We start from the raw sequence: 24,879 nt of genomic DNA, 5'->3' as shown, positions 1-24,879 counted from the left end.
ATTGGAGCAATTGGAAGTAAACATATCATTTATGTCTATCTTTAATTTTTTATAAAATGTTGATATAAAAGATTGCTAAAAAATGAATGTTATTCGCACTTGGTTCTTACTTACATAGGGCAAGGCTACTATAAATGTAATTTATGGGTCTCTAGTTTGTTCTGCCTTGTTTCATCGTCAGCTTTACAATGGTCCCAAGAGAAGCTAAGAAATGCAAAATTCTCACTTCTGTCATTATAACTGACTTAATGTGCAGTGTATGAACATGTGTGATGGCGAGGGAGATGGAGAATTTCTTATACATACATCTCATGACTTGACCTACTGCGTAGAAAACATATACTTTAGCCTGTCTCCTAAAATTTTCCAAATTAGCCATTAATAAATTACTTTTTACTGCCTGGATCCAGCATTCCAGATTCAGACCCCACACCAGGTTGTATATGCGCTAAATTTGCATGTTCTCGCTCGTCTGCAAGGCAGAGAACCCTCTCCCTTGTCTGCTGTTATGTTACATTCCGTCTCATAATGGCCTCACAGGGAGCATTTCAAAACATCAGGTAGCACACAAAGACTTAGTCAAGTTCTACCTTAAATAACTGCAATAACAATAATAATAAACATGTGCAGACTTAATAGTAGACCATAATAGTAAAACATCAATCCCAGCCCAGAGAAGTTGGTGTCAAGGCACCGTTGTCAGGATTTTGCAGCATTCAGTAAATCACCATCATGTTGCAACCTGCTAACCACCCTTTTCAAAGGATGAATGGATGGTGGATAGCCTAGTAGATGTATGCAAAAAACCATAACAAGTCACTCATTGTATATTTTGTTTGAATTTTATCTGAGGATGTGCTCCTAGAAATTGCATTACATTGTGTTGGACCACGTTTCAAGATGTGTACAATGCCTGTTTTTAAAGTGGGCAGACTTGTTAAAAAATTTTAATACATTTGTATTTAATTAATGCTACTTCCTTAAAACTATATACTATCAATTGCAAAGTGATTGAATAAATGAAAGGTACAACTTTAAAAACACCTATTTAAAAAGATCAGCACAGCTAGGTTCAGTAAAACTGCAGAATCACACAGTTAACAATAAAGAGACTGAATGTGAATTTTGAATATTGATATAGATCCTGAAACATTAGGTCACATAACTCACCTAATACACTGAACATGAAGGTTGAAATTAATATCTCATCTGCTAAGCATATCTATTCTGTTCAATTTTATTTTATTCTATTCTATTTTAGCATGGGTGGAGTGGTGGCACTGAGGCTAGGGATCTGCATTGGCAATCAGAAGGTTGCCGGTTCGAGTCCTGTAAATGCCAAAAGGGACTCTGCTCTGTTGGGCCCTTGAGCAAGGCTGTTAACCTGCAATTCCTCCATCCTGGGTATGATGTTAATCTGCATCCAGCCCTGCACGTAGGCCCTCCAACCTGCAGGGAAACACTTGGGGGTTGGTGGCAGAATTGGCACTCCATCCACCATAAAAAACCTCACACTGTTCCACTCCATCTGAACTAGTGTGGTGCTGAGGTGTTACCCGTTGCATGGCTGCACTCGGGTCCTAATCTGGATCCTGAGTTGGTTTGTCATGTGGTGGGTGCAGCAATGTGCTGTATCAGTACGTGCTCCTAACCTCTCTCTCTCTCTCTCTCTCTCTCTCTCTCTCTCTCTCTCTCTCTCTCTCTCTCTCTCTCTCTCTCTCTCTCTCTCTCTCTCTCTCTCTCTCTCTCTCTCTCTCTCTCTCTCTCTCTCTCTCTCTCTCTCTCTCTCTCTCTCTCTATTTTAGCATCTATATAAAATCTCCTGATTCTGACAACTCTATATAGAGTATTAATCTTTGTATCTTTTTAAATTTATATTTGATTTTGATTAACAACTGTGATATAAGTGAAATAATCAGTATCAACCAAAAAAGGTCAGTTTTGAACTACACACTTTCTGTAATAACTTACTAAGCCTCTGGTTTTTCATATTCAAATGCAAACCTAAAACTCATTTACTACTATTGTTTAATTCAAAGCAATTTGAACTATTAATTAATAATCTTGCCTTATTTTTTATATTTCTATATTCAGTCACATTAAAAAGTGTACATCTTAGAAAATGTGCAGTCAGTCTTTCAGTTTCATTCCGTACCTTAATATATCTACACATGAGCACCATTTCCACAATATATAAGCTCTGTAAGATAGATGTCTCGTGTGGCTTCTTGACCACCCTGTAGCTACACAGCATTCTGGCAGGGGCTGAGCTTTGTGTGGCTGAACAAATAACTTTTCACGGGTCTGGCTCAAGATGTATAAACCACTGAGTTAGTAACTGTGACACCACCTTGCTTACAAAGCAGATACAACTTTGACAAGTTTTATACATTTAATTGTAAAATTGTTGCATGTCTCAAATCAAAGAAGGTAAGGTCATGGCAGGTAATTTAGAATGAAGGAACTGCGATTTGTTGAGGGTGTGGGATCTGTTTTATAAAAAAGTCAAGTCAAGTCAAGTTGGGGAGCATGCACTGGTACAGGTCCAGTCCCACCCTCCGGAAATGACCTTCTATCTGCCGTAGCAAGGTGTTACGTGGGCGACCCCTTGGCCTGGTCCTGCCACTTGGGTCCCCAACAGTGAGGATCTTACGAGCTGGTTAACCCTCGAGGAAACACGCCACATGGCCATAGTGCCGTAACTGACGCTCCCTCACAATGCAGGTAATGTGCCTTGCCTCATTCAGGACTCCATGAGCAACCGCTCATTCAACACAAAGTCAAACCAATGGTACCCAAGGATTTTCTGGAGAGACACAGTACCAAAGGAGTCCAGTCTTCTTCTCAGGTCACTGGATATTGTCCATGTCTCGCAACCATATAGCAAGACAGGAAGCAACAGGACTCTAAGACTTGGACCTTCATCCTTTTGCATAGTTATTGGGAGCACCACACGCCCCTTTCCAGCAACATTGTGACCCCCCAAGCTCTCCCAATCCTTCTACTGACTTCATTGGAAGAGTCACCAGAGACATGAATGTCACTGCCAAGGTAAGTAAACCTCTCAACAAGGTTGACACTCTCTCCACAAACAGACACACTGCTGATGGCTGTCCCCAAGAGGTCATTAAAGGCCTGGATCTTGGTTTTTATCCAGGACACTCGCAAGCCCAGACACTCAGACTCCTCGCTCAGTCTCTCGAGTGCCCCAATCAGAGCCTCCATTAACTCCACGAAGATCACAGCATCATCAGCAAAGTCAAGATCCGTGAATCTTTCTTCACCAGCAGATGCCCCACAGTTGCTGGACCCCACGACCTTCCACAACACCCAGTCCATACAAGCATTGGAACAGAGTAGGAGCAAGAACACACCCCTGACAAACCCCAGAATCAACTGGGAAAAACGCAGAGGTTCTGCCTCCACTCTGCACAGCACTCACAGTACCAGTGTACAGGCAGGCCATGATATCCAGCAACCTCCAGGGTATCCCGTGAACCCTCAGGATGTCCCACAGGGCAGCTCGATCAACTGAGTCGAACGCTTTGTGAAAATCGACAAAGGCTGCAAAGAAACTCTGACAATATTCTCGCTTGTGCTCCATGAGAACCCTCGATGCCAGGATGTGGTCGATGGTAGACTTCTTAGGTGTAAAATCAGACTGTTCCAGTCGCTGGTGGATGAACAAGTGATCACGGATCCTATTTAGGATGACCCTAGCAAGGACCTTACCTGGCACCGAGACAGTATTTACAACCATAAAAAATACCTATCCCTTGAAGCAGGAAGTTTTACTAGATACCCCCATTTACAGAGAAACAAGGCAGGTTACTGTTTGATTTAATTTAGCTCATCAGTGTACCTGTGGCAACAATGATTTCTTTAGAGCAGATGTTTTCTAAATGAAGAGTCATGTCATATGATGTTTGACAGGGTATATCTTAAAGATTAGATTGCATCCTGGGAGGATGATGGAACTAGGAAGAAAGGAGGGAAGCTATGATCTTGTTGAAATAAGAAACAAAGAAGCTTTTTGGGTTGGTACAGTGCATATGAAATAAGAAACAAAGAAGCTTTTTGGGTTGGTACAGTGCATAAAGTCAGTAGTGTGAGAAAGTAAAAGAGGAAATGACAATCAAAGAATTCCACAGATGATGAATGTTGATTGTAATAATAAATCAACAAAAAGATAAATATCTAAGTACATCATACATTGCAGCTATCCAACTGTGTTTGTCTATATAAGCAGGGTGACTCCTAAATAATTTGCGTGGTTGCTTATCTTTTTGCCTTTGCCATATAAACATAAAAAAACTTATTCTCACCTCCCATTCTGTCACCTACACTCTGCCTGCAACTTTGTCTTACTTTACCTGCTAGCAAATACACTCAGTAAATTCTGGCAAGAAGCAACCATTTCTATGTTAACTTTTCTTGGCAAGCCCTGCAAGTCAGTTCTTGTGGGCTATAAACACTGGAATAGCTTCAGTTAAATGTCTTCAGACTGATTTAGGTTCAAAAGCACTCGATGATCATGGCTGCCATTTCAAATAATTATATACTGGTAAGCATATTTAAAATAATAAATAGCTCAAAAAATCAAGGTTCTAAATAGGGAGAGGCAAATTTAGGTTTCCAAACATACAGTAATTTTAAAAATAGAAAAGGGATTCACTTTTTTTTCCTGTCAGCATGGGTTTTGAGTTAGAAACACCAATTATCTGATCTTCACACTGATCATAAGACCAACTTGCAGGGTGATGCATTGAACCTTGTGTTTTCAATCACACTTTTTTCACCTTTGCCTCCATGCCAGCATGCTAGTTTTCTAGGCAATATCAAACAACCAATCAATGTTTGTTTTGGTATATTGCAATTAACATCCTTCACCATCACATAGCACACTATACATGGCAAAGAAGATCACAACACAGCAAACTGAAAAAAGCAAATTGTAGTGCTGAAAACTACAGGGAAGAAGTATGACAAAATTTTCAATCAGATAAAGTAAAACCACTTGAGAAGGTAACTTGACTAAAGTAAGAAACATAGTTACAGAATAGAAAGCACTCACACTGGGGAAATCCCTAAAGACCAGAAACCAGCAAATGTCCTGTCATGTTTAAAAAAAGGTGGTTGGGCTGATCCAAGTAACTGTAAGCCAGTGAGCTTAACATACATCTGATTGAAGAACGAATTAAGGAAAAGTCTGAGCCACACATGTCAAGGCAACCACTATGGGTTTAGATGAGGAGAAGTCATGTTTTACTAATATGCTAGAATTCATATGATAAGAGAGGTGCAAATTATATTTTTTCATGATTTTAGGAAAGCTTTTTATAAGGTCCCACATGAGGGGCTTTTGAATCTCTGGAAAGAGATCCTTGAGTAACAGAGCGTAGAAGGCTGCAAAATTGCCTTAAACATGAAACACAAAAGGTATGGTAAGAGGAACTTTATCTGATTTAGAAGAATTTAGAAAGTGGTGTCAGTTCTACAGCTGCTACTGTTTCTAATATAAATAATGGATTTTGATAAGAATATAAATAACAGTCTGGTTAGTTGGTACAGCTGGTACCAAACTAGATAGAAAGATATATGATATAGAATTAGCTGAATTGTTACAGCGAGGCCTGAACAGAATTCAGTCTTGGGCAGACATATGAGAGGTGAAATTGCATGTAAACAAATGTAAATAATTACATGTGAAAAATGTTACATGAATGCATTATGGGGTTGTGAAACTTGACAGTATACATTACGCACTCTCCGCATCGAGATAGAAGTCATTAAGGAGGCTAATAGTATATTAAGTTACATAGAACAGAGTCTAGAGTAAGGAGAGCTCATGCTTAATGTATATACCATATATACTCACGTTTTAAGTTTTCTGGCAGATAAGTCAGGGCTTGATTTTACTGTATAATTTCCAATATTTTATAATATCACTCATGTAAGCCGAATGCGGAAAACTCACGTTATTGGTCCAAGAGATTATGATATGCTAACGCCCCCCTGAGAGAGTAACCACAGAGCCCACTGCCTTTTTTGTCTATGTATTGTGCCTATGTGACCACACGGTAATACCCAAACTATTCCGAAGCAACGTTTTCACTGATTTGTGTTTTTTGTATCTCACACCCTCATACACCTTTATCGTAAGAGCATCCCTTATTTATGATGGAGTGTTCAATCAAAAGAAAATATGAAGCTGGTTTTAAATTAAAAGTCATTGAAGTGTCGAAAGAAATTGGTAACTGTGCTGCTGCAACAAAATTTGATGTGTCTGAGAAACTGGTGCGAGATTCGAGGAAGCAAGAAGATGTAAAAAAAAAAAAAAAAAAAAAGTAAGGGTTGTATTTTTGAATGACCGTATAAGTCGGGATCTGATTTTATGATCGATTTTTCGGGTCTCAAGACCCGACTTATTACCGTATATACTCACATATACAATAGTGAGGCCTCATCTGGAGTACTTTATGTGGTTTTAGTCCCCATTTTACAAAAAAAATTGTAGTGCCAAGGAAAGCCCAGAGAATAATAACTAGCTTATTTCAAGGATTTGAGGAAAGACTGATAGAGCTGAACCTTTTATAGTTCAGACAAATTGAACTTAAGTGGAAACATCATAGAAATATTCAAAATTAGGATGGGAATTAGTATGGATGACCACTTTTGTAACTTTAAAATATTTTCTTCAACAAGAAAACTGGAATACAGGTAGAAATTGGTTAAGGTTAAAATGTTGGAAATCTTTTTCCCATTCAAAAAATCATAGATGCATTGGGAAAGTTATCAAATAGTGTGGATGACATTGTGAACCAGCAAAACTTGACTTGATCTTTTTTGCAAGAGTTAGGTAAACAGAGATTCAAGAGCTACAGTATGTTGGGCTGAATTACCTGTTTTTTCCACTGTTCTAACAAAATGAACTGAAATAAAATAGTTTTGAACATGATTAGATAGCAGACAGTAGGGCAATGCTTATGAGCCCATAAAACTTTTTCTATGTTATACTAATAACATGTTTATTGGATATTTGGACTAAAATTTTCACATATTATACACTTTACGTCATTATTAGTATATGGAAAAAGTTTCTGTTTTAAGTATGTGTTCAGTATTTCTTGCCTCACATTTTGTGTCATCCTACACTTAAACAGATCTTTGTAGACACGGAACACACATGAAATGTATGTATTCCAAGTAACTTTTTCATTATTTACCCTATACACCTCCAAGCACCTCACACCACAATAAGAGACTTGAGCTGGGAGAAGTTTGTGACTGACTTCAACTCCATCGGAGGGGGGATGGGATAGTAGGCTGCTTGCTGTTTGTGCTGATTGACACATTTGCCAAACAAAAGATACTGATGAGGAGAGGTGTGAAGGAATTTAAGGTGGCCTGGGATTACAAGTTTTTTCACAGGCTTCAGGGATTCTAGTGATTGTATGGATTTGCTGTATTTATTTGTTTTTTCTTTTCTTGTAACTTTCTCTTTGACATCTTGTAAAGTACTTTCAGTTACATTCTTAGAATTAAAATGTGCTATATGCTGTAAATAAATGTTGTTGTTGCTGAGAAGCTATAAAAGCATGGCAAAAAACTCCAGCACCAAAATTTGTTTTTATTAGGTTACATTTGTGAAACAGAAAGCAAAACAAGGTAAACATTTGAGGCACCTTGCAGGCATACCACATATAATTAATGAAAAAAGAGGGCAAAAAACAATCAGGGAATTGTAATTGTCTTCAGACAGTAGTCAAATCATGACTGACAAAGATGGCTGCTGCGTCCATAAAGAAGCTGCCAACCCAGAAAGGGCAGTGCCAATGGGCCATGACCCTGAAGTGACATCATGTAGGAGAGAAAGGATTAGAAGTGTTAGGCAACAGCGCCAAACCTAGGGGGTGGAATTACAATCAGATAAGCCCTTTAAGTTATCTTCCAAGCTCATGTGTGGGGCACAGCCCCCCTCTTAGTCCAGACCCATTGGGTCAGGCGGACCAAACAAATTGGCTCTATATCAAGGAGAGAGGATCTGCATTGGCATAAAGCCCATGTGATTTTGGGCCCAACATTTGTACAGCTGGAGGTCCAAAAACCACCTTGTGACTTGCTGATTCGACTCTTTGTGGAGGGCTATCCTCTATAATGGATGGTACATGATCCACCATGAAAGTGAATTCACAGCCAAGTAGGTAGTACCATTGCTATTGAATGGCCCATTTAATTTCCAAAGCTTCCCATTCTACCGTCAGTTACTACTAGCCAGCAGTTTCCGGTTTAGGTACATTATCGGGTGTTCACCGCCATTGACACGTTGCCTTAATACGGCACCAATACCTGTGACTGAAGCGTTGCTCTGAAGGAAAAAAATAAGAGGAAACTCAGGAGTCATTAATAAGGGTGCTGATGTGAAGGCCTGCTTAAGGTCACAAAATGCAGCGTCAGTATTTTCAACCCATGTCACCTTATTGGGAGCCATCCTCTTTGTTAAAATAATCAAGAGGTAGCTTTTTCAGAGAAGTGGGGTACAAACAGTTGGTAGTATCCCACTTAACCCCAAGAAAGCATGAACCTGCCAAGTGATTTGCGGCCGAGGCAAATGCAATATAGCAGAGACATGAGAACACTATATTGCCAGTGCCCACTAGGGGTGCTAAATGCTGTCTTTTCCTTTGCAGACTCCGTTAAAGGAAACTGCCTTCAAATCAGATCAGAAGACTAGTTTAAGCTGATGAAAATCATTTAAACATAACCAGTTCCCCTCTGGCTTTGGGATGAGAACAATTGGACTAAACCAAAGACTAAAACTTCCCTCAATAACATCCAGATATAGCATATGTCTGATCTCAAACTCCACTTCTGTTCCTTTTGCCTCAGGAAGTTGATAAGGGTGTTCCCTGACAGCATCTCCTGGGCCTGTAATAATGTCATGGCCATTATAAGTTCGACCTGGCTTTTCCTCCATGACCATCGGAACAGATTGGATGGCTGCTTCGAGCTCCAGTCGTTGATGAGAGGTCAAATTACAGTAGGTCCAAAGTTTAAGGCATCTCTATGGATAAAGAGAGTGTGTGGCTGTCTGGAATAGGGATCTGATTCCCTTTTCCTCCTTGGCTTCAGCAGATAATATGATACATATTTTTGTGAGGCAAACGATTTGGTTGTTTCAATACAGTCAAACAACCAGTTTTTCTCTTTTTTCCCATAGGGACCCTTCCAGTGGGATAATAATTTGGAATGAGTGGTTGAAATAAGAACCATGACTTGACCTCCAACATGGAACTTATAAAGGGTCAAGGCTTGACTCTAAAGACAGGCCTGTACTGATTTGATTTCGCATGTTCCATTTTCTCTTTTATGTTGGGTCTAATTTTATCAAATCTATCATGTAACTGTGCAATATATTCAAGGATGTAGGTCAAAGGGAGTGCCTCATCCTCCTTAGGATGTCCAATAACCCTTGAGGTTTCCTTTCATATAAAACTTAAAAGAGCACGAACCCCATTGAGGCGTGTGGGACTTCCCGATAGGCAGAAAATACAAGGGTTAGTGACTGATCCCAGTCTCTTCTGTCCTCGCTGACTACCTTGTGTAGCATTTGTTTGAGTTTCTGATCAAAATACTCAACTAGACCATCAGTTTGAGGATGGTATACTGAGGTCTTTAAGTGCTTGGCAACTTCCCTGAACGTGTCAGTGGTGAAAGGAATCCTTTGGTCTGTAAGGACCTCTTTAGAGATGTTGACATGCAAAAAGACCCTTACTAGTTCCCGGGCAATGTTTTTAGAGTTGGCTTGTCTCAAGGGAATGGTCTCTGGATACCGTGTTGCATAATCCACAAGGACCAGAATGTACTTTTGTCCTCGTGTTAAAGGTTCAAGCGGACCTACAATGTCTACTCCAATCTGCTCAAAAGGGATGTCAGTTAAAGGCACTGGTATAAGAGGAGCTCAGTCCTTCCTAGGAATTTGTCATAAGTGGCGCTCTGGACACAAGTAAAAAAAATAGACAAACCTCTTAATTTATACCAGACCAAAAAAAAGAGAGTTTAATTCTCTCTATTGTTTTATTGGTCCCAAGTTGGGCACCTTAGAGGTGGGTGTGAGCTAGCAAACCTGCCTTTGGTAGGCTTTTGGGACTAGCAGCAATGACCTTACCTCACTCTCATGTTCTGCTACACAGTATAATAAACTCATCTTTTAAAACAAAGTGTGGTCCCTGGAGCATGGGATGTACAGTACATTGACTGTCTACCAAGACTACTGCATTTTTAACAAATTTAAGGGAATCATCGTTTAATTGCTCCCATTTAAAGGAATCTGGTAACCATTGAAAATAAAAATGGATTGGGATGACCAGTCACTGGAGTGGAGGTGGTATCACTTGTGCTGGCATCCATATTTGATGGCAAGACATCAATGGCTTCCCATTGGGTGGACATTTCCAAACTTTTTTGAGCTGGGATAATGCACAGTGTGGAGACAACTTGGGACAAGGGTTCCCCGTCCACAGCAAGGCTCATCTTTACTATAGGAGGGTGTGTTATTTTTCCGCAGTTATTGTTGGACAAGTCCTGCTTATGTATGACAGGATTAGGGAGATTTCACATCATGGCCACCATTAATGAGTGAGTAATCCCTGGAAAATAATTTATACATATGGGGGATCAGTACCAGTGGGTTTCCCCATGGATACATGTCAGACCGGTCCGTCAAGAGACTCACTGTTGTAGAAATACGTACTGGTGAGCAAAAATGGAAATGTTACTCTCTGAATCAATAAATGCTGTCATCTTAAAAACCTTCACCACCAACACAACTGTACGAGGAAAAGTAAGAGGGTTGATAGTAGCACAATACCTTTCTCCCTGGTCCCAGCCACAGTCCATGGGTTTGTCTAGCTGCAGACAGCTGGGAATGGTGTGTCCTGCTTCTCCGCACTTCAAACAGTGTATGTGTGGCGTGGAGTTCTCCTTCTTCCTTTGGGTGTTTGATTTCCATGTCACGCTGGCTGGGCTTGTACTTACGGCCATAATCTCTTTGATGTTTCTGCTGATCATCTGGCAGTTATGAGCACTCAGCTTGGATGGCCAGCCAGAGACATTCAATGGTATCAATGAGACAATCTATTTTCTTTCACGCTTGTCTGCAGACCAATCAAGTGAGAGACTCAGGAAGCGAGCTGAATAAATAATAACAGGCAACGAGTTTGACTGTTAGCTCGGGTGTGTAACTTACCAGTTTCATCCTGTGTCCAAGCTTACACTACAGCTTGCAATTGCGTTGTTTGCTCCGGATGAAACTGCCACTTGTGGCACTGTTTGGCCTACAGGTCCGCAGTCATGCCGTAGCATTCTAGGATCTCTCTTTTCAAACGATCATAGTCCCCAGCTAACATGTTCATTGATGTCATAATGTGCCCCTGAGCTTCAGCTATCAGGAAAGGGGCCAGTATGTGTGCCCAAGCCATGCATTTCCAGTGATGTATAACTGCCATTCACTCAAAGATGAGCAAGTAGGTCACAATATCATCTTTGGGATAAAGGGTTAGCAATACCTTTGATGGACCCAATGCTTTTCTCACGGAGTACCATCCAGGCGGTTAGACGATTTTCTGACTCAGCGAGTTGGGTCCTTTGGTTCCCCACCTGGATCCTGAGTGCCTGGACTTCTGTGTGGGCCACTACCATTATTGTCAGGTCCACTGCCTCTCTCATCCTGCCTGTAAATCCTGCCAACTACACTACTGTAAAACAGGGAACAAAACAAGATAACAATTTAGGGCACCTTGGAGGCAAACCCTGTATAATTGATGGAAAAAGAAAGACAAAAAATAATCAGGTAATTGTAAGGTCTTATTCAGACCGTAGTCAAATCACAACTCAAAGTTGGCAGTGGCACCCCTTAAGAAACTGCCAAACTGGAAGGGGCTGGGCCAATGAACTGTGACCTGTAAGTGGCATCATTGGGACTGCTGGTTGTCTGATTTGTAGGAGTGAAAGGAGGAGAAGCGTTAGGCAACAGCGCCAACCCTGGGCTCAGGATGAAATTACAGTCAGACAAGCCTTTAAGTTGTCTCCCAAGCGCACATGTGTGACACATTATCATTGACTACAAAAGGTGTAGCATTCAAAGTACAGGTTATGGTCAGATTTGTTTTTAACACTGGTGACAGAAAACTGACATTTAATTTTGCAAGAAACAAATTTAAATTAGATATAATCAGGCTTCTTGAGTTTTCTCGGTAATCCGTTTTTCTTAGTGGTGTGTTAAAGAAAATTTTCTGACATCAGGAAACTAGAGTCATTGATATAGACAATGGAAAATAAACATATGGGATTAGATGTCACTCATAAGAGCTCGTTGTTATCAGAATAGGAATTTAATGGTAGCAGTTTGAATGAGAAATGAGCTGACAACAGAATATACTGTAGATGGGTGGGTTAGTGCTGCATATTTGCACTGAAGAACCTTTTTGTTTCTTTGTCTGTTATATTGGGTGTCATTTCTAAGGATTAGAATCCAAAGCATAGTAAAACACAGACATGATTCACTCCTTGTGTACAGAAAGCTGTAAATCTTATGACCCGCAGCCTATTCATAGCTTAATGGTTTGACACAACATGGCTTGTTTAGCACTGCTTGAAGACTATGCCAAAATACTACGAGGATGAGTTTATAGGGACAGTTTGAAGTTTTTTGCCCAGGGTGAGTGGCTGGCTTATGAGCTGTTTCAGACATTGCTGAGTTGTCCTCAACTGCCCCAAATCAGGCTATACCTGTTCATATACAAGTTTTAACAATGGTTGGCTTTCTGGCAACATGTTCCTATAAGAGGGAACTGGCCCCGTGGTGCTGGAAGCCATAAACGATTAATGAGGACTGCATTTGGTTTATCATATAGTTTGGTTGTACATGTCAATATAAAAAGAAAATTTATAGGAATGATAGTGGCTACCCTCGTAGAGTGCAGAGGAGAGGCGCTACAATGCAGTGGAGAACACAACATAGGACAGCCCAAATACAATTTGTAGTATCTGGATGCGTCTGATGAGAGGCTGCATCTACCCGCCAATGAAAGACTGCAGAATCGTGATTGCATATGTATGAAGTTCATTAGCAAAGTCCATAAATGGTTGATTAAAAGTGGCAACCGGGCGGGACTGAGGTGTGTTCACATACACACATTTACAAGATGATTGTGATTTATAGGAGAAAATTGTGTAGAGATGTGCAAATGATTTTATTAATCAGATTTTTTTGGGTATGCATTTTTCCTTTTTTTGCTGTACTCATATTTTCACACTCAAATCCATGCAAAGAGAGCAAATATGCATTTAAGAGATTTAAACAAGATAAAAAGATTTTAGATTACAGAAAATTTGGAGGGAAAAGTAAAAAATACCTTTTAATTTCTGTAGTACTGGTACAGTTGTTTCAAGGTTCAGGTTAGGATCTTGTTCATAAGTGAGGAAGGAAGGGAACAGGAGATCGACAGGCAGATTGGAGTAGCATCCACAGTTATGCAGATGCTGAGCTGAAAGGTTAAGCTCTTGATTTACTGGTTGACCTACAGTATGTTCCTTCCCTCACCTGTGATATTGTATTATTTAATGTATTAATCGCCAAGGGGCTATTGTCTTTTTGCATGACCTTTGGGAGTCGGAGTGCAGGGTCAGCCATTGTAAAGTGCCCCTGGAGCAATTTTCAGGTTAGAGCTTTGCTCAAAGACCCAACAGAGTAGGCAGTAATGGGATTGAAACTGGCAACCTTCCAGATACCAGCACAGATCCTTAGCCTCAGAGCCATCATGAGCTGTGGGTAGTGACTGGAAGAACTAGATCATGGATACAAGCTGCAGAAATTAGTTTTCTTCACAGGGTGTCTAGGCTCAGCTTTAGAGATAGGATGAGAAGAGCAGACATTTGAGAGGAGCTCAATGTAGAGCTGCTTGTCCACTGCATCAAAAGAAGCCAGTTAAGGTGTTTCGGGCATCTGATTAGGATGCCCTCCCCCTGGGGAGGTGTTTTTTGGCATGTCCAACTGGGAGAAGACCTTGGGGGACAGACCCAGGACATGCTAGAGAGCAGGGGTGTGGAAATCCAACGCCCAACTCATCCGACACAGGTAAATTGACCGTCGGACAAGCGTGTTTTTCTGGTTACAGTTGTCCGCAGACAAGTGCAATTTTCTGGAGAAAAAATAATTATATGTGCTGTGCAGGGCACATTTTTACCACTACTTTCAAATTTTAAACATTTGGGTACGTACTTTGTGCAGAAACAGTCTACTTAGGCATGTTCTTCATGTCTCAAATTGGTCTTCAATATTGTTTACAAATGACAGCTGATTTTTCAAAGGGGAAGCACTCTTACGGTCTTACATAAGTATTTTACCCTACTATGTACACGCTTGGAGATGCAGTCATTTTTTTTCATGCCGACATTACAATGTAATCTGATGATTTTTCATTATAATCGATAACTTTTATATATAATTGATAAAATTCATTGTTTCTACATAAAAATGCGGTCATTTTACTTACAATGCAAATGTTTTCACCACATAACAAAGCTTGTTAGGCAGTTAATCTTTCCTTAAATTTGTGATTTCGCGTAGGTTGTGATATATTGAGGAGCTAAGAAATTTATTGCGTTACAACATTCATTTTGATGAGCTGTCTATAGATCATTTTTGATTAGAGAATTTTTCATATAAAACAAGTTGGTTTCGCGCTGTCAGTTTATTAAAAATAAAGAAGAAAACATTCTAACAGTTTCCAAATGTTATGAAATATCAATAAAAATCTTCACTTAGACACGCTTATTTTTTCCAGACAACATTGGTAATATTTACTTCTTTGGAAATGTACCATCTTGCGGAATTTTGAATACATCCTTAGGAATTACCTGCGTAACCCATAATGCACTGCAGTAAGCGCGTTTTTCTCGCTGTATGCGTGTTGCTGAAACTGAAGCAAGTAGTATCGCAGATGAGAAATGAATCGTTTCTTGATTAAAACTGGCACAACAGGCCCTGAAAAACCTGACTGTGAGGGCAAGAAAAGAAAAACAAAAGCTGAGTATGATAAAAATGAAAATGGTCTTTTCAATCGCAATGGCTCAAAGAGTTTCCGTGGGTAAATGCAGACAACACTGACTCCGTTTTTTGTCAAATTTGCCGTCAGTATCCACTTATTGCCGACAAAACATTCACATTATTTACCGACAAGAAAGTCGACAGAAAAGACACACTACTGTCGCATCAGCTGTCTGCGAAACACATTGCCTGTATGTCAAAGCATGAGTCTAAAAGTAAGAAGAAAGTTGGTTCAATTGAAAAAGCGTTTTCTAAAGTTGAACGCTCGGAGGGTGAGCGTTATGCTAGGCTGTTCAATACTGCTTACACTGTTGCTAAGCACAACAGGCCATTTACTGACTTTCAATTTCTGTGTTCTGTGCAGGAAAAGAATGGTGTAAATTTAGGGAGTGACCATCGAGGCAGGGACGCCTGTGTTGAAATAGAACTAGTGTAGCTATAATGAAGGCATTGTTTATTAGTAAATTAAAATGATAAGGGAATCTTTTATATAATGTTCTAGAGCAAGGTGGCAAAATACTACTCCCTGAAAGAACTTTTTTCAGTTTTAAAATGGAAGGCAGTTTTGGTATCAATAAAAGAGATCAGAAAAAATAAACTATTTTTCACTTTTGTTATTTGTTTATGGGCAAGTGAATTTAGCTGGTGGACAAGTGGATTTTCTAAGTTTACTTGTCCGTGAACAAGTAGAAAAAAATTTGATTTCCACACCCCTGCTAGAGACTTTATATCTCTTGGCTGGCCTGGGAATGCCTCCCCCCAAGAGGAGGCGGAAGGGAAAAGGAATGTCTGGAAGTGTTTGTTCAGACTACAGCCCTAGCAACCAATGAATGGATTAATTCTGTATATTGCTTTGAAAATCTCAAGGCTCTGTATTTTAAGACTTAAGAATAGTAAAAAACATGCATGCCACAAATAGCTAAGATTATGCTATAATATGATCTGACTGACTGTTAAAGAATTCATTTTTTTGAAAGCACAGAACTTTTTTTTTAATTGTATATGGTTTTCTATACTGTGCATTATGTAAGAATGTATTACCTGAATTTATTACGTATTTATTGCCGGTGGCCTGTCTGTCGTAATGGCTGTAACATATGTGATATTGGAGATGCTCGATATCTTTAAAATAATATTTAGGTTTTACTGTATATAAACTGTATTTACATACATAATTTAAATGAATCTTACCTAATATCTAAGAGAATACAAAGGGTTTATGCTGTATAATTGTGCGGGAAATGTTTATAATAGTGTGGGAGAGTTTATAAGGGCTTAAAATATATTAAAAGAACCATATGAACATATGGTTTCTACTTCTACTTCTGGAACGCAACCCCCGCGATGGTCGAGGGATTACTGTAACTGGAAATAAAATGTTCATTTCTAATACTTGGTTGAAAACCCTTTGCTGGCAATGACAGCCTGAAGTCTTGAACTCATGGACATCACCAGATGCTGGGTTTCCTCCTTTTTAATGCTCTGCCAGGCATTTACTGCAACGGCTTTCAGTTGCTGTTTGTTTGTGGGCCTTTCTGTCTGAAGTTTAGTGTTCAACAAGTGAAATGCATGCTCAATTGGGTTAAGATCAGGGGCCTCATGTATAACGCCGTGCGTAGAACTCACACTATAACATGGCGTAAGCACAAAAGCGGGATTGTGCGTACGCACAGAAAAATCCAGATGCAGGAATCTGTGCGCACGCAAAATTTCACGTTCTTCCACTACATAAATCCCGATCAGCGTGAAAAGTAACGCACGTGCATGCGCCTTCTGTCCCACCCAAACTCCTCCCAGAATTACGCCTCTTTGAATATGCAAATCAATATAAATAGGCTTCTGTGAAAAGACAATGGGAAAAGCACAGGGGAAAATATAAGAATTTCAGCGAATACCAAGTGGAGGCAAAGGAAAAACGTACTATTTGTTGGTTTAAGCAGTGGTATAATCAACAAAAGAAAGTTGATCGAGTGACAGAGTGTCGGAGAAACTCGAAAGATCGAGTTGACAAAGTCGCACAGTACCCGAAATAAAAAAGAAATCACATATCAAAGTCGCCGTGAAAAGGCGACTCACAGCGGATCGTCTGAGTGTCATATGAAAGCTTATTAGGGTACAGGCAAAAAAATAGGCACACAGTGGGGAAAAAAGCACGAAATGTCAACTTTAATCTCGAAATTTCCACTTTAATCACGTAGTTTATTTTGCCATTAAAGTAGAACATCATAAACTTCATGTTAAAATCGTTTATTTTACTAGTTTCTCAAGTAGCACGTTAAATGCTCTGTTCTGTATTTGATCTTCTATGTGCTCTATGTGTGTGAATCACTACGTGCTTCCGTTCTTTCTCTTTCTCCGACAGGACACAGAATCCATTACATTCGTGATATTACAGCTCTCTGAATAATTAAAATACTGAGATGTATACGTGATATTTTTTTCATGATGATAGGAATGAAAGCATGTTATTAAACATGGGAACACGGTGGCGCAGTGATTGTTCATATCTCACGCAAGAGGCTTGCTGCGCCATGTGCGACCTTCGATGAAATAATTTATTACAGCAGTACTGTCTCTTTCAAACGTACTAACCTCCAATTCCTGTCCTTCCTTTTCTTTCTCCAAATACCCAATCGCCACACAATCAGCTCTGTAATAGATGTTAAGCCATCTGTAAGCTTAGAACGCCGATTCTTCAAAACTTTTAAGGAACATTGAAATATCTTCGTAGTACATGTTTAATTATTCTATCCGTCTATCCTTCCAGTGTCGCGTCAGCACCAGCAAGAATACAACGCAATGCAGGAACAATCCCTGAACTAGCTAGCGCTGCGGCACCATGTCCTCACATGTTTAATTATTAACAATACAGATTATTTAAATGAAGTTAAAGTTTTATCTGTATACTATATGCAACATATTTTGCTGCATTTCATCTTAAAAATGATATTGTCATCATACGCGCTTTATAAAGTGGCGCAGGTTGTGCAATATTATAACTGTAGTGTAAGTTTAAAGTGAGGTCATTGTACTTATAAGTACAAACAGTTCTACAAGGAGCACTTGATGGACTGATTGGGTGCGTTTATAGTTCTTGGGATGAAACTGTTTCTGAAACGCGAGGTCCGTACAGGAAAGGCATTTGACGCTTTTTGCCGTGGTTGAGGTAGTGTGTACTTGAAACTGTATACCGATAATTCTCTTTCCGATCAATTGCTGCTGTGATTCACACTCAGATACAGTGATATAAATACTCCGAGTGGTGCAGTGAGAGTAATATGGAAAAAGATGATCCGCAGTGGCAACCCTTAACGGGAGCAGCTGAAAGAAGAAGAAGATGCAGTGAGAGTAACAACGCTAAAGCAGTTATGGTATTTGGAATACTATGGCTATTCCCTGGACTATTGTATTGCTGCAGGTTAATTACAATCAGATGCATTACACTAATAAACAATATGCAGTTAGTTTCAGTGTATTTATAAAGCCGCCTCAGGAACGTAGAGCTAAGAAAGAAAGGGTGTCCACGCAGGAACAGTAGCGCTGCTTTGACGCAGGGTGCCACCAGTCTGCAAAACCGAGCGGAGAAATTGCGTATGCCAAGGTATGAGTTACCGTGGAAATGTGCGTGGCTTTACGCCAAGTTTAGGTTTTATACATCGCGATTTGAGCGTGGAAACGGGAGTACGCAACATTTCTGTGCGTACGCACCGTTTATACATGAGGCCCCAGGTGACTGACTTGGCCATTCAAGAATTTTCCACTTCTTTGCTTTAATAAACTCCTGGGTTGCTTTGGCTGTATGTTTTGGTCATTGTCCATCTGTATCATGAAACGCCGCCCAATCAATTTGACTGCATTTAGCTGGATTTGAGCAGACAGTATGTCTCTGAACACCTCAGAATTCATTCGGCTGCTTCTGTCCTGTGTCACATCATCAATAAACACTAGTGTCCCAGTGCCACTGGCAGCCATGCACGCCCAAGCCATCACACTGCCTCCACTGTGTTTTACAGATGATGTGGTATGCTTTGGATAATGAGCTGTTCCACGCCTTCTCCATACTTTTTTCTTGCCATCATTCTGGTAGAGGTTGATCTTGGTTTCATCTGTCCAAAGAATGTTTATCCAGAACTGTGCTGGGTTTTTTAGATGTTCTTTAGCAAAGTCCAATCTAGCCTTTCTATTCTTGAGGCTTTTGAGTGGCTTGCACCTTGCAGTGCACCCTCTGTATTTACTTTCATGCAGTCTTCTCTTTATGGTAGACTTGGATATCGATACGCCTACCCCCTGGAGAGTGTTGTTCACTTGGTTGGCTGTTGTGAAGGGGTTTCTCTTCACCATGGAAATGATTCTGCGATCATCCACTACTGTTGGCTTCCGTGGACGTCCAGGTCTTTTTGCGTTGCTGAGTTCACCAGTGCTTGCTTTCTTTCTCAGGATGTACCAAACTGTAGATTTTGCCACTTGTAATATTGTAGCAATTTCTCGGATGGGTTTTTTCTGTTTTCACAGCTTAAGGATGGCTTCTTTCACCTGCATGGAGAGCTCCTTTGACTGCATGTTGTCTGTTCACAGCAGAATCTTCCACATGCAAGCACCACACCTCAAATCAACTCCAGGCCTTTTATCTGCTTAATTGATAATGACATAACGACGGACTTGCCCACACCTGCCCATGAAATAGCCTTTGAGTCAATTGTCCAATTACTTTTGAGCCCCTGAAATGAAGGGATTGTGTTAAAAAAATGCTTTAGTTGCCTCACATTTTTATGCAATCGTTTTGTTCACCCCACTGAATTAAAGCTGAAAGTCTGCACTTCAACTGCATCTGAGTTGTTTCATTTAAAATTCATTGTGGTAACGTACAGAACCAAAATTAGAAAAAAGTTGTTTCTGTCCAAATATTTATGGACCTAACTGTATAGAGTTAGGACTTTGGGCTTTACACTGACTTTGATTTTTATTCAGCATCAGATTATTCTTATTATTCAGATATTTAAAAGTCACATCTTCCACTGACTTCTGTTTGTGAGGGAATAGGAAGAGCAGGGAGGACCCAAACTCTTTAGTCCCTAGCAACATATGTAACATATATACAACTGTATGTAATCCATTCTCCCTATAAGTTTTAAACAATGCATGCAGTTATCCAGGGAGTTCCAAAGGATCCTAAAAATATCCAACAAACTACAGGCATCTCTTGACTGGCTTAGTCAAAGTTCACACCTAAACCCAACAGAAATTATGTAGAAGGACTTGAAATGAGTAGTTCATGGATGAAAACCTATTAATGATTCTAAATTAAAGTAATTCTGTAAGTGGGACTGGACTAAAATGCAACTTATATTGTTTATTTGTTGTGGTTGTTAGGGATGAAATCAGTGATTAAGGATGGCTTAACATTGTATGTCAAGGGGTATGAAGGTCAGCCCATTAAGCCTCTTGGTTTGTCCAAGTTTATAGATTCAACCCAAAACTCTAGTATTTTTTTGTTTGTTGAAAGGCTCCCCATTCACAAATTCTTATTTAGGTCTAACCCCGATTTGTGTGTTATATTTTGATTCTGGTTGCATGAACTTTTGGTTACTGATACTCTTACTCCATTTCTAGACCATGATTATTGTTTCAGTCAACTTATTGAGTAAGTCAACCTAAGTAAGTTAACCCATTTGTACTCTAACCTCCAACTGTAAAAGTTCTCTCTCTTGCTCTCTCTACTTGTATATACAGTATGAACAAAAGATTATTTTTTTATATATGTAGTCTGTATAAAATACACATATATTCTAAGACGCAATATGTTCATATATCAGTACGCATCTGCAACATAATCAAGAACAAACAAACAGGTACATGCTACAAGCGCTCACATTGAATCTTTCAGTAATTTAATCAATCAATTAATCAATCAGCCTTTATTTCAACAATTGTCAATGACAGTATATACCATTACAAGCATGGATAACAAGAGTACAACACAATATCTAATTAAAAAATGCAGCATTACAATATTGAGGAAACCTACAATTACAAGAATTGCCAAACTGATTGACACCAGCAGACTCTTGATAATGAGTGTCATATGTGGCATAAACATTTTTAAAAAGCTGGTGATAGACAAAATGTCAAGAAGGAACTTTACACATTTAGTTTTAAGGTTTTTTGCTAGTAATAGTAGCAATACTTGCATATTATGTTGAAGAGTACACATAGGGATCCCACTAAAAATGCTTTGAGTCATAGTAACAATAATGATTAATTTTTATCACAGTGTATTTAATAAATACACTGATGAGTCAAAACATTATAACCACTCTTCTATAGAAGTGAATAACATTGACTATCTTGTAACAACAGCATACGTCAAGGTCAGGGGTATATTAAACAGTGAGCTGACAGGTACTTAACATGTTGAATGCAGAAGCAATTGGTAGGTGTAAAGACCTGAGTGACTTTGATAAAGGCTAAATCATTATGGCCAGAAGACTGGGTTGGAGCATTTCCAAAATGTCAAGGCTTGTGGAGTGCTCACAGTCCATACATAGTACAGTATCTACTGACAGTGGCATAAGGAAGGAAAAACCACAAACTGCCGACAGGTTATTGGACAGCCAAGGTTTACTGATGCAGATGTGCTACGACACACCCTGCATCTAACCTGTGCAGACCAATTTCACTGTTGAAAATTCCTACAACTGGCATACAGGCGACAAATCTGGACCTTGGATCAATGGAAGAAAATCCACATATTTCCTTTCCTTGTTGTATCATGTTAACCTCTGGTACATATGTGTCATTTCCCAGGGAAAGAGATGGCACCAGGATGCACAGTGGGACGACGATAGTTTTGTGGAGGGAGTGTAATGCTTTGGGGCAGTGTTCATGTGTTTCAGCAGGACTGCAGGAAGTGTTTGGGAATGGCTTAAGGAACATGATGAAAAGATCAAGATATTACCTTGGCAAGAAGATCTCAGTGCAATCAAGTATCCGTTGGATGTGTTGTTGTTGGAACAAGAAGTCTGATTGCAGCTTACAGGAATTAAGGGGATCTGCTGGTAATATCTTGGTGGCCAGATACTTCAGAGCACCTTTAGAGGTCTTCTAGCTGTTTTGGTGACATATGGAGTAGCAACAGCATATTAGGCAGATAGCAGTAATGTTTTGACCCATCAGTGTATGTAAATTCTTAATACTATCAATTTTGAAAACCGTATAAAAGAAATGTACAAGACACAAGTCTGATTACTGACAAAGACTAATATTTTTATGAGATATCCCTAGTCACAGTGACGACACTAATCCTGTTGTTTGGAGAAAGTGAAAAATGTCAGAAAAGTTAAATGAGTAGAAGCCCTGCATTTTGGAGCACCCTAAATATTACATTATATAATACATGGCTGTAAAACTAAGCAGCATGCTAATGACAACAAAAGCAAATCTTTACCTGATTTTTCTAATGCAGAGAGAGATATTATTCTAGAAGGTATACTGTAGATTAAGAAATAATTACATAATTGTATCTGTATGTTGACTTGAATGATCCATAATGACAATTCTTATAAGTCCAGGCATGTGGTTTCATTTTTGCATCTGACAGCTCTAATAGGCAGGCTTTACAGATGACTTCTGACAGCAACTTGCTGCTTGTGTTATAAACAGAGGCTCCCTTATGTTGGAGGCTTCAGATCATGACATTGTCCTTTGAAAAATCACAAAAATGAAAGTATTTCTCAAGTAAAATGTTGCTTGTGATACTAGAAAATACCTGCTTTTCTTACTGTACATAATTACTTTTGAGCTCATGGGTAACATTTAAATTCTATTAAGGTTTGTACATGAAGATGATTGTGAAGAAATGAATGTGAACACATTTAATTTGTTTTGATGTGCGTAAGTTACACTTGGTTTAAATGTGCTTTAATCCACAGTGCTTTTAGAGAGTAATCTATTTTTAATGCCTGTCGATTGCTTTTGAGATGTTCTAGGAACCTGACTCATGAAACCTATAAATGAAAAATTTCTGAGTTACTAGTTCTTGAGACATTGTATCACATGTGCTGGGTTGGAATGAATGTATATTTAATAAACATCTGTCATAATCTATAGTTAGCAGAAACCCCTTATTTAGGCGTAGAATTGATAGCACACATCTGTAGTACTTTAATTCTATCAGAGTGAAGTGTGCCTAGAAATACGACATATTGATTCCTGAAAACGGGGGATAACTAAAAGATGGCTGGCATACTTGATGAAAAACCCGTGATGTTGCATCAGCCCATTATTCCTTGCCTGCCTCTTGGTATCTCCAACTTGTTTTTGTGGATTCATTTTTATGATAAATATGGAGCCTTGTGAAATCTGCACAATCTGCTGATTTAACCTTAAAACTTTTAAGCATTTTTTTCAAGTTGTCATTTATAAACCCTCCTGACATCACTTACTTCCAAAAATAATGCCACAGATATGTACACTGTATCAAAAGAGCTGCTTTATTGCAAAAAAGGGCCCATTGGGTGGGAAATATCAAGGCAAAAAAGGAACCAGCTTCCCCTCTTAAGTTTGCACTATTGTGCATATTATGCTTGTCCATATCTTAGGAACCACACCTAAACATTTCTTTCGTCCAGTCTGTTTTTCTCTCTTGGACTGTTCTTCCAACCATTCTCCACCCATCTCCAGATGTAAATCCTGGCCAGAGGTATCTTTAAACTATTTCCCAGAGTCACCTAGTGGTAAATGTTCTTCTACTCTGGTGTCCCTGCACCTCTGATGCTTCATTACCCTACATTTCACCCGTCACAAGATTAAGATGTTTGCTGCCATCTACCACCCTATGGCATTCCATTGGCTTTTTAAAAATCCCTAATGGTTTCACTATCTTTGGTTATTTTGTCATAAACCAGATATCCTGCCCAGCTGGGGATTATTGTCACAATCCCCCATGTTCACTAGGTTCCAGTGGAGATTTCGGTGGATGGCAGAGTCTACCATTCTTTATTACTCCTCTGTAAAAGCATTCATTGGTATTCTGTGAGTATGAATCTCTTTGCAAAGGGGATCTTCTGCAGATCGCTCCCTGCCTTTTACCACTTTAGGGTTCTATTATTCCTAACCAATTTTGCTGTTGAACACTGTAAAAAAATCCCTGAATTAGAAAGATGCATAGATGAATATGTAAAGTATGTAACACTTTTGCCACTTAATTGTTCAGTGCATGGTACAAATATAATCCTATACTGTTTATAAATTAGTGGAAACCCTTTTAGGTTTACTTGCTAGTCACAAAATGTTATATTTCAATATTTCACCTCTCTCTAATGCAGGTGTTTTATAAAGAAATAATGCTCTCATAATGTGAATCAGTATTTCCTCTGAACGTATTTATTTTAAATTCGATGCTGTGAAAAAAGGTTCAGTTTTTTGTGTAGAATATAACTGTGCAGTTTTACTGTACATTAAACTGAACATTTGTTCTGATGGAACATCTGTTCAGATATGAATATTTTCCAGGTGAGTGAAGTTTTCAAAATGCCTCTTGTTATTTAGAGTAGCTGTCAGAGAAAACTGTAAAGCAAAGAAAAACATCTGTTACATTGAAAATGAAAGTGACCTATATTTATTGTACATCAGGAAAGCATTTATGCATTTACTGAGTATGTGCAGCGTGTTCAAAGAGTTAAACCCACCCTTGTAAATCTGTGGGTTAGTTGGAGTGCAACAATACTTAAGTGCTAATGCACACAATGACTTACAGATACGCTTTAACAACA

At 39.2% G+C, this 24,879-nt stretch overlaps 1 protein-coding gene across 1 annotated transcript in view; it reads left to right on the top strand.

The window, feature by feature from the left end:
• Window positions 1-24,879, top strand: part of LOC114659672 (copine-8) — a 650,855-nt gene that overhangs the window by 359,659 nt on the left and 266,317 nt on the right. The window lies entirely within an intron of this gene.

The sequence above is a fragment of the Erpetoichthys calabaricus genome, chromosome 1, assembly GCF_900747795.2.
Source record: "Erpetoichthys calabaricus chromosome 1, fErpCal1.3, whole genome shotgun sequence".
NCBI lineage: Eukaryota > Metazoa > Chordata > Cladistia > Polypteriformes > Polypteridae > Erpetoichthys > Erpetoichthys calabaricus.
The sequence above is the reverse complement of the archived record's forward strand: the minus strand, read 5'-3'. Positions and strand labels throughout refer to the sequence as shown.